Source organism: Pseudophryne corroboree, chromosome 3 (assembly GCF_028390025.1).
Source record: "Pseudophryne corroboree isolate aPseCor3 chromosome 3, aPseCor3.hap2, whole genome shotgun sequence".
Classification (NCBI taxonomy): Eukaryota; Metazoa; Chordata; class Amphibia; order Anura; family Myobatrachidae; genus Pseudophryne; species Pseudophryne corroboree.
In genome coordinates this window covers 143,337,273-143,348,690 of record NC_086446.1, presented here as the reverse complement: position 1 = coordinate 143,348,690, position 11,418 = coordinate 143,337,273, and the positions used below count along the sequence as shown (strand labels likewise).

Sequence of the window (11,418 nt, the reverse complement as noted above, 5' to 3'; positions counted from 1 at the left end):
CCACTATCCAGATTGTTGACACAGATACCGGCACGGATTCTGACTCCAGTGTCGATTACGATGATGCAAAGTTACAGCCAAAATTGGCAAAATACATTTGATATATGATTATGGCAATAAAAGATGTTTTGCACATCACAGAGGAGCCCCCTATCCCTGACAAGAGGGTACATATGTACAAGGGAAAGAAGCCTGAGGTAACCTTTTCCCCTCACACGAGCTGAACGAGTTATGTGAAAAAGCTTGGGAATCTCCTGCAGATTTCCAAAAGGATTCTTATGGCGTATCCTTTCCCATCAACGGATAGGTTACGATGGGAATCCTCCCCTTGGGTGGACAAAGCATTAACACGCTTATCCAAGAAGTTAGCCCTCCCGTCCCAGGATACGGCTACCCTCAAAGAGTCTGCTGACCGCAAACAGGAGATTACCCTGAAGTCCATTTATACACATTCAGGTACCTTACTCAGACCGGCAATTGCGTCGGCCTGGGTGTGTATGTGTAGTGCTGTAGCGGCATGGACGGATACCCTAGATAAGGATACTATTTTATTGCCCCTGGGGCATATAAGAGATGATGTCCTATATATGTGTGTATGCAAACTACAGGTGGTGCTGCATGGCTCACACCCTTTTGCTTGTCTTGTAGAGCAACTCTGGAGCTGTTACTGGGTCCAGCTGCTGCAAGAAATCAGCTTGAATGCTTCAGGGGCTGGGGCATGGCCAACATGAGCCCCACACTGATGGGGGTGTATAAAGCGATCTAGGGGTCATCCAAGCGCAACCCCACAAAGGCCGCCATGCCCTGCGTGACCATTTTCTCTTTTCATATGCAGACGAGGGTTGCAGCCAACTATACCCATTGCTTGGATGACATCACCATATGCGAATCCATCTGCTGCAGGCCTTCCCCCAGGAATGCTTGCACTAGTTGTTGCATTTGGTTTGTTGTTTGGGGGGTGCTTCAGTATTAGGCAGCCTTCTGCCCTCACACATTCGTCTGAAAATGTGTTCTCCCTGCAGTTGTTGTCCCCAGATGAGAGTTCCCTTGTGCTGCCTCAGTTGAATCTCCTTTACTTGACGGAGGTGTGCCTGAGCAGCGGCCCTCCCCAGCCCTATCTCAAATCATACTTATTTTGCTTAGGTGATACCATGGTCATGAAGATTGTTTTCCCAGGGTGAGGTTCATTCATTGCATTCTGGGTATGCTGACCTCTGTGATTTCCCCAAATGTGGGAATCTCGACTGCATAATTTGTGGTAGGGGGGGGGACTGCATTTGTGCTTTCCCCTGGTTGGCTCTGGTATAATTTAGATCTCATTTTCTCAGGTCTCTCTCCAGCCTAGTTTGCTGTCTGTTTCCACTTCTCTTTTCTTGAGCCCCTCCCTTCTATGCCCTTGCGCACTATCCTGACTTCTCCCGTCTGCTTACTTTGTGCCTTCCAACGCACAATGCGAACTACAGGTGGTGTTGCAGGGCCCACACCCTTTTATTTGCCTTACAGAGCAGCTCTGGAGCTGTTACAGTGCCCAGCTGCAGCAAGAAATCAGCTTGAATGCTTCAGGGGCTGGGGCATGGCCAACATGAGCCCCACACCAAAGGAGGGTGGGGGGTGTTCAATGCGAACTAGGGGTCATCCAAGCGCCCCTTTTCTCTTTTCATATGCAGATGAGGGTTCCAGCCAACTTTGGCCCACTGCTTGGATGACATCACCGTATGCAAATCCGTCTGCTGCAGACCTTTCCCCAGGAATGCTTGTACTAGCTGTTGCATATGGTTTGATGTTTGAGGGTGCTTCAGTATTAGGCAGCCTTCCGCCCTCTCATTTTCATCTGAAAAGATGTGGTCTCCCTGCAGTTGTTGTCCCCAGACAAGAGTTCCCTTGTGCTTCCTCAGTTGAATCTCCTTAACTTGACGGGGGTGTGCTCGAGCAGCCGCCCTCCACAGCCCTATCCCAACACATGCTTTTCTTGCGTATGAGATCTCTTGATCATGAAGATAGTTCTCACAGGGTGAGGTTCATCCATTACATTTTAAAGTAGGAAGGTACAAATTGCATATTCAAATTACATATATGTGCTGGATTCAAATGTTTTCCCCCCTTCCTTTCTCAATTGTGCCCATCAGCAGCTATTCTAATGTTGCTGCCAATGGGTGTGACACATTAATTTCTTCTGTGGGGTACACTGGACTCCACAAGGATTCACATTGGGGTGTAGAGTAGGATCTTGATCTGAGGCACCAACAGGCTCAAAGCTTTTGACTGTTCCCAAGATGCTCAGCGCCCCCTGCTCTATAACCTCGCTTCCATGAACAGGGAGCTCAGTTTGTAGTTGGTGCCTTCAGTAGCAGGCCACTTAACAGGGGGCTGCCTCAGGCAGCCTATTCTTAGCTATTAATTTTGACAAGAAAAGAAGAACTTTTTTTATAAGAATCTACAAGGGCTGCAGCAGGTTAGGTCTAATAGACATCTTTACTGCAGCTCCATCACTCCCAGCGGCGCAGTATACTCCCGTGCCCTGGTTGCTGGGTCACTGCAGCGGAGGCTCCGGTTTCTTCCTAAGGTCAGTCACACACACACCGCCCTCCGGGATCACGAGGCCGCTGATGAAAGGGAGGTAAGGGACTTCTGTGCCCACACTATACCGTGATCCAGCGTGGCTGTAGGGGGTGGGCCATGTGCGCACTAGCGTGGACACTGATTACTGGGCAGCCGCTCCACTAGCCACCAGGGACAGTTAAGGAGCACAGCTCTGGGGGGGTTTTCTCTTCTATTAACCCCATTTTGTACTACCCGCAGTGCATTGTGATAGGTAATAGAGCCTGATTCAGGTTGGATTGCAATCGCAATAAGCAATCCAACTGCAAAAATTGCTAAGAGCATACGCATGCGCCTGCATTTTCTGCGGCACCCCGCAGATAATGCGATCGCTTCTGACTGTCAATTGGTGCTGGGGGGGGGGTCAGCAACAATCCATTTCCAAGTCGGAGATGGAGCGGTGCATGGGCAGGGCTACAAAATGGGGTCGGCATCGGAGAAACAGGAGGCGTGGTCAGAGCTGCTGCATGACATCACATGCAGCAGCTGCGATCACAAAAATGGTGGCGGCTTCCTGCGCACACATACAGTCTGCACCAACAGGAGGCTAACCCATTTTTTATGATCACGCTGAACTGCACTGAGACTGCAATTTCAGCGTGGTCAAGAAGGGAGGCGGCATGCTGGGTGGCCCCAGCATGCGAACCAAAGGATTGCAAATTCTGTTACTTAGCAGAATTTGCAATCCTTACTGAATTAGGCCCATTGATTACAAAATGTATTTGTAAATATTTGAAGTTTTTCTTCAGGGACTAACACAAAAGATGCTTGGGGCTACTAACACATGGGTAAGCCACGTAAAGCTTCCCATGGGTCAGTGGCATCACAACGGGGTTGCGGCCCACACCCGAGTGTCACCCGCCAAGGGGGGTGACACCAAAGTGCCGGCTCCTCTTCAGTGACAGAATATGGGTGTTTCACTGTAACATTACGTGCAACACCCAGTTTCTGTCACTGTGCAGGAGCCAGCACCACTCACACACTAGTCCCCGGGTGCAGCACTCAACCCCCGGGATACCCGGAGCAACAAAATGGAGATTCAGGAAAACAGGCCACACCCCTACCTATGAGACCATGCCTCCTTTTTACCATTGCGCTGCTTATCTGCGCGCACTGCATTACAATCTCCCTCGCTGCCTCTCTGGGTGTCACCAATGATAGTGACACCTTTGCCATGCTTGTAGCAGCTGGTCCTAAGATCTACGCCTCCAGCCCTGAGTGTTTGCCCTTGTGACTTGTTGATCATCATAGCGAAGCAGATTCTTACAGAAAACTGCAGGGGCTTAGATTGAAAAGAAAAACATTGACGAACCCATCATTTCAGCAACAGGGTCTGCCACACGGCTGACTGAAATGACTGGTTGGTTTGGGCCCCCACCAAAAAAGAAGCAATCAATCTCTCCTTGCACAAACTGGCTCTACAGAGGCAAGATGTCCACCTCATCATCCTCCGATTCCTCACCCCTTTCACTGTGTACATCGCCCCCCCTCACATATTATTAATTCGTCCCCACTGGAATCCACCATCTCAGATCCCTGTGTACTTTCTGGAGGCAATTGCTGGTAAATGTCTCCACGGAGGAATTGATTATAATTCATTTTGATGATCATCATCTTCTCCACATTTTCTGGAAGTAACCTCGTACGCCGATTGCTGACAAGGTGAGCGGCTGCACTAAACACTCTTCTGGAGTACACACTGGAGGGAGGGCAACTTAGGTAGAATAAAGCCAGTTTGTGCAAGGGCCTCCAAATTGCCTCTTTTTCCTGCCAGTATACATACGGACTGTCTGACGTGCCTACCTGGATGCGGTCACTCATATAATCCTCCACCATTCTTTCAAAGGTGACAGAATCATATGTAGTGACAATAGACGATGTCAAAGTCAGAAAAATGTCTCTATGCACGTTGCCATATTTGCACCGCACACTGGTCCGCGCTGCGCATGCGTACGCTCTCCCGTGAAGGCGCATACCCGCAATAGCGTGCACTCGCAGGCGCAGTATGCGTATTTACGGTAGAGTTTATGTAGTCGTAGCGTGCGACTCATTCGTTACATATTTTCACAATTAATGTAGTTTATAGATCATGATCCCTTTAATGATTTCTGAAAGTTTAGTTAACATAGAATGTCCCTGAGCTGAGGAATCCCTCTTTGCATCGTACGAAGGGTCTAACAGGAATCATACAGCAGTGTTTGGTACCCATCGGAAGAGTATTTAATTAGCAATATTCCGGTGTTGGTTTGGAGCGTATTAATCGCTCGTGCGAATAGTTATGGACATAAGAAGTTTATGTCCATTTCTATTATTTACACATACTCAGGTATGCGGCGGGAAACCCAGTTTCCCACCCACCTGAGCTGTTGGAAATCGTCACAGCCCACCTGTATGAATCACCCTATGACCTTTTGTTATGATGCAGGGCCGGATTCCTTCGGCCAATGGACAATGGGATTGTAGGACCATGAGATTGCATTGTGTGTGGGGCATAAATAGGCAGGCCGACCACATCCAGCTCTCACTCTTCAACGGTTCTCATTGCTGAAAATCGGGTGCTGGATGTCCAGGCGCATGCGATCGTTTCCCCTTGTGCGTAAGTTTCTCTCCGTAATCATTGTCTTTCTGTGAGCCAATTTCTCTCATCTCTATCTCTCTCTCTCTCTCTCTCTCTCTGTTCTGTTCTCTCATATCTCCCCTAGACTAGGCTAGTATTGTATTGTATTAGATAGTATTGTATTATATTGCATTTAGGTCAGTGTAGTATTGTCTTTTTGTATTTATTATTTAGTTCTGTGGTTAGGAAGTCTCTGTTATATTGTAGTGTATCATTTGTACTGTTATCCCCTTTTTCAAATATATTAGATATAATACAGTTAATAGGCTTTGGAACCTAAACCAGTATCTGTGTATTTTCTATAGTGTTAAGTGTTCACTTGAGCGTCGGTGACGCTCAAGCAGCTTTGTAGTTAGTCAGGTTACACAAGGTTGCACTTACACCCTGTACTCACATTAAGGTATTCCGTGTATTTCATTGGTATAAGGTTTAAACATTAAGGTATAGCGTTGTGAGCGTCTGCGCCGCTGGTGACCTCCTCGTGGTCTCGAGCGTATGCTACGCCATAGCGAATCATTACTCTAGTCATAGCCAATAACGTGTCCTGTGATCACTGGGCCGTGAGCGAACGTGACGCTTGAGCGTCTCGCCTACGGCTGAGCGATCGTTACGCAACTAGCGTACCATTACGGTACTTCTTAAGCAAACAGCGTACAGTGTTCTTAGACTTCATAAAGGGTTGTTTATACGACAAAGGAATTTAGCATTGTCAATTGGGGACTCGTCCTATCCTTCTCATATCTGCACTAGGTAGATCAGCAGACATTATCCCCCAGCAAAGGGTGGGAGGTTGTCTCCCAGTGCTGACGGGATAAGCGTCTGCTTCGCTTAGATAAAGAGTGCTGAAGGAATCCGGGAACCGGAAGTAAGAACAAAACGCTTGTGTCTTTTAAAACTGTTTTATTTCCCTTCTATCTTGCGTATACACGCACGCATACACATATCTGCATTTTCCGTTTCATTTTCGTATATCACTATTCCTGTTTGCCAAATTTTTATAGTTGATAGAAAGTGCTAAAAGAGATTTGCTGTTATTTCATAGTAGAGGTAATAGTTAAAATATAGACCAACACACGGCTTGTCTGGGAGATAAGGCAGTCAGTGTGGTGTGCGGTAGATGATCAGGGATCATCTACATTGATAAAAATAGAAATTGTGTTACGGTGGATCTTTGTTTTGCGTACACGTGTCCCTAACAAAAGACTTGCGTACGCAATCCAAAGGCAGACGCACGCAGCGTACATTACGCAACGTAGCGTCTGGTTACGCCCACGTAGCTCGTCACGAAAAGTTGAATTAGCGCAAAGGCGATAAGTAACGCACAGCGGTAGATAACGCGACGCGGTAAATAACGCAAATCTATTTTTTGGAAAAATCTGAAATTTAGTTTAACAGATCCTGCTCCTAATTGGTAACACTGTTGGACTGAAGGCAATTTCTGCGCAGAAATAGATATAGAAACAAAAGTGTACATGTGTTGAGTGAGTGTGTTTTTATCACATAAGTTTATACAACTTTAGAGGTTGAACCAAAAGGAAAGTCGGGTACTCGTCAAGGGACATACGTGTAAGTGACATATACGGTGGCTAGGGAGGCATCCCTGGTTAAATAATATTTGAGCATTAGAGTATAGCGGGTCATAAGGTAACAAGACCAGGAGGTCATAAGGTAACAAGACCAGGAGGTCATAAGGTAACAAGACCAGGAGGTCATAAGGAACAAGACCAGGAGGTCATAAGGTAACAAGACCAGGAGGTCACAAGGTACTAAAGAGGTCCGCTATAAAAGTCCAGTGGCACAACGCCTGGGGTGTTGGTGCAGAACCCATATAGGCCATAAGCTCTTGCTGAAGGAATCGCGGCCGGAAACATCGATTCCATTGATCTTTCAGTACATGACAAGTAGTGCTTGTGTACTGAACGATTGGACCGCACGTAATTGTGTGCAGTAGTTAGTAATCTGACCTAATACCATTAGAGTAAAGTGGTCACAAACGCTATTTGTACACTCTGACGTGATTTGTGTAATTTTTTATTTTTAAAGGGAAGTTCGCTGGTCACTCGGGAACTATCCAACAACCGATACTTGCTGGGGACTGGTAGGTCCAGCACGCCCCAGTAAATAAAGGTTCACAGGGGCCCTGGGTTGGGTACCGCAGCTCTGGTTACAGTTATTGCAGTACTGGCCAACGTGGGCGAGAAGTAAGTGGGGTACTTGATAAACCACCACCGCCGGCCTGCCCTGGACATCTTGGTTTGTTTGTAAGGGTTCGCTGAAAACCTTGAGATAAAGATCCAAGGAGGAATAAGCAACACCTGCAGATTATGGGGGCCATTTGTTCAGGTAGGGGGCGATCAACCTCGGTTCGGGTTGATTCAGGGAACCGGCCAGTCGGGTCGGCACGATATGTGATGTGTGAGAAATATGGAAATCACGCTGAAATTTTATGTGATGAATGGGAGAGAATGACTGTACAAGACAGGGACAAATTCCCAAGAATAGGTAGCTCCAGTCCAGAAGTGTTACAAAATTTAAGGAGGAGGATATGTCCCATTGAACCAACAAAGGGACGAAGTAAACATTATGATTATTTGCAGTTAGGGCAACAGGAAGGTGAATTACAAAGAGATTCAATTGACTTTTCTGAGAGGAGAGATAATGGCATCGGGGGAGGAGTTGATTGCGGAGAGAAAAGCACAAGGTTGAACAATAAAAACGCTCTTAGCAACTGTAGTATAGATTATAAGAATAAGTGTAATAACTGTAACAATGATTATTGTAATACTGTTGAATGTATAACTATTAACCTGTGCAAGTTGCACCCCATGTCAAACTTCCCTAAGGAATACAAACAAGAAAGTGAACCCAGAACGATGTCAGCACCTCTTCCAGCAACCATCACAAAAGCCATCCAGGTGGACGCGACCAAATTGGTAAAGGCAATAATCGAACCCCCTAACGGAGGGTCAGGTGAGGTCGTGTCCACAGGTACGTACAATGTTTCATATCACGCACAAACAGATGTACCCCAAAATGTAAGACCAACACCAGATGATGTAACTGAGCTCGATCTGGCCAGGGTGATCTCAGTCCCCAATGGGAAGACTGACGATCAGGGAATCATTCCCGTCAAGGACAGTGCAATGCGCTGTCTCTGGTCCCGGACCGAATTGAGATCAATTATGTCTGAATTTCCTGATCCTAGGAAAAATCTAGCCAAATGTCAAAGGTTTATTAAAGAACTAGGAAACGCCACAGAACCCACCAACAAAGAATGGCGGACAGTGCTGAGGGCATGTTTGCCCTCCAGGGTTGACCCTGAAAAATTCATTGCTGATTGTAAATTAAACACGGAGGTACCTTGTATGGAGGAACACAATCAGGAATGTATTAGGCAGATTAACCGACAGTTAGGAATATATTTCCCAGCTGCTGTCAAGTGGAATGACATTTTTTCCATAAGGCAAAACGAAAGGGAAAATGTTTCTAATTATTTCAATCGAGCACTGCAAATAATGGCTAGAAACACTGGGATCGCAGACATCAAGACAAATGCACAACATAAAGGAATAGCGGTTAAGGTATTGATGAATGGTTTAAAAGATGAATTAAAAACAAGGGTACAGACCACCAACCCAAACTGGAGAGATATCTCGGTGACCGCACTAAGAGAGGCCGTCATCAATCATGATCAGAATACAGAGAGTCACAAAGAGATAAGTTAATGGCAGCAAATATACAGGCCCAAACCACAAGACCACCCCAACAAAAGCCCCACACCCCTGCGAGAAATCCAGATATGGAAGTCTGTTACAATTGTCATAAAAAGGGACACTTTGCAAGAGATTGTAGATCAAGAGAAAGACAACACCATAATCATAAAATCCAAGGAATCAGGGAAGTACAAGGGAAACGATTGATGATGATGAGCATCCGAGCGTTTGAGGAGGCATCAAATCAACCAAAACCTCAGGTCATTGACACGTGGAGGAAACCCAGGATTTGTTATCATTGTAGGAGAGAAGGGCATTATGCCAGCAACTGTAATAACCCACATAAAGTTAGACCCCCTAGACCAAGAAATGAGCAAAATTACAACACACACACCATTATAATCAGAGATCCGACAGGAAGAACTCAGGCCCACACTCATGGTATGTAGTCAGGAAAGGTGAACATTAGGAATGGAGGCAAGCCTGAGGTAACGGTTAATAAGGTGGGAGGTCATTCACTGAAGACACAGGAATGACCAGGTGAAAAGTTGTAAATGTATTTGTGAAAAATGTTTTCCTCTCTCTCTCTATCCCCATCTCTGACGAGTAGTGGTAAGAATTCACACATTGCATATCCACTTGGTCCTTGCAGAAGTCTACCAAACCCCAGCATGACCTCCGCCACAATGTATTTCTGGCCAGATGCAGACAGTGGAGTAATGCAGGTGCTGGTGGGGAGGGACTGCTCAAGGAGACCAGTAGACACATAGATATGACAGCCTAATAAGTCTGACAATGTTTTTCTAATGCTAACAATGTTTTCTTAATGTTGACAATGTTTAAAAATGCTTTGTTTCTCTTTTCTTATTTGTGGTTATTGTCGAGTTATGTAATGTATATATGCACATGAATTGTTCTCTATCTCTTTTGTTTTTTTTGTTGTCTCTCTCTTCCCACTCATGTTTCCATGGTTTAAAGATGCTATGTCACCCCTCAGTTGGACCAATGGTAATGCCAGATTTTTGCTCCTTACAGAAAGATCGCCGGTTAGGAAGGAATATTGTATCACCAGAATGTTCGTTTGGAAGACTGAGAGACAGCACCTTTGAGAGGATAGCAGAACAAGAAGAACAACAAGACGAGAGAACTTATTATCGTAACAAGTTCTCTCCCCCTCAAACTGTTTTCTTATACCCCCATTACAAATTTCTTCTTTTCTCCTCCTGTAAGATGGACTTGCCCCAAGAGACTGTGATATGGATTTTCCCGTTAACCATGATGTTGACCAGAGCAGTCTGTTTCGGTGAGAGTACCAGTGAGGTCGAGAAAGGATCCAGAAAGGTCCTGATGACTGAGACGGAGGTGTAAATTTCCAATAGCAACCCAATCACCAAGCAAAGGCGAGTACCGGGCACGATCTAACAACCATGTTATCTGTAAACATTTTCTTTGAAGGATTGTTAGTTCAAAAAGAAAAACTGTATCTGTAGGCTCTGTGACAATGGTTGAAGATGGATGCATAAAGTAATGCCAATCCAGTTTTAATAACCATATGGACCAGCATCCATTGAGTGACCATCACTCCTTAGTGGGTAACGTGTTAAATAAAACAGATTGTTGGGTATGCTCTCAAGTACCTCAGGGTCACAGCAAATCAGGGCTAGTACCATTTCCTTTAACGTTAGGGGAGGTACTTGAGCTAAGTGGTGGGAGACCGGTGGATCGGAGGTTTAACATCTCCAGCCCTCCTAGTTTGAAGCTCCACCAATACCATGTGGATAGGTCCCTATTATGTTTTAACATCTCCAATCCCAGAAAACCGGGAAATTGGGAAGTGTCATGGAGCAACCTTACCATGACCTTTTCACACAGAGCAGATAGAATGCCTACAGATACAGAGCTCGTACGCCATATAGCCAGTAGAGGAAAATCTTTTCGGTATCGATATACCTTAGGAAATAGGATTACTAGAGTTGGAGAGGTATCACCAGGATACTGTGCACACATCGTACAAACTGATACGTGCATTAAGCAGATGGAAGAATTAGGGTCAGGAGATTTCACCTGGAAGGTTTGTAACATGGTCATGTCCTTCTCCGTCCCTTATGTTCTCCCCGATGACGCATATTTCATATGCGGGAGAAAGGCGTACAAGTGGCTTGCCCCAAACTCTGAAGGATTGTGTTATATTGGAAAAGTATTGCCTGAAGTGATGACTGTTACACATGACAAAATGAAGGACATACACCGTGGTGCCCAAGCTCCTTATACTCGCACTCATTACGAGCACCGAGTTAAAAGACAACTGTCAGAAAGGTTAGAGCATCCGGCCTCTGATCTTATCCATGAATCCACCGGGATTCAGGTTCTGGTAGCGTTAGATTTCACTCGCACCGCTCGAGGTGTGATGAATTTTAGATACATTTCCGCACTCGCCAATTTGTTAGATAATATCACTGAAATGTATGATGACACGTTTAGATACACTGG

The 11,418-nt window shown here is 45.7% G+C and overlaps 1 non-coding gene across 1 annotated transcript; it reads left to right on the top strand.

Moving 5' to 3' along the window:
- Positions 1-1,126: 1,126 nt before the first annotated feature.
- LOC134898909 (U1 spliceosomal RNA) lies at positions 1,127-1,292 on the top strand. The gene has a single exon (XR_010172599.1). It is a non-coding gene; the product is annotated as a U1 spliceosomal RNA (small nuclear RNA).
- The last annotated feature ends 10,126 nt before the right edge of the window (positions 1,293-11,418 follow it).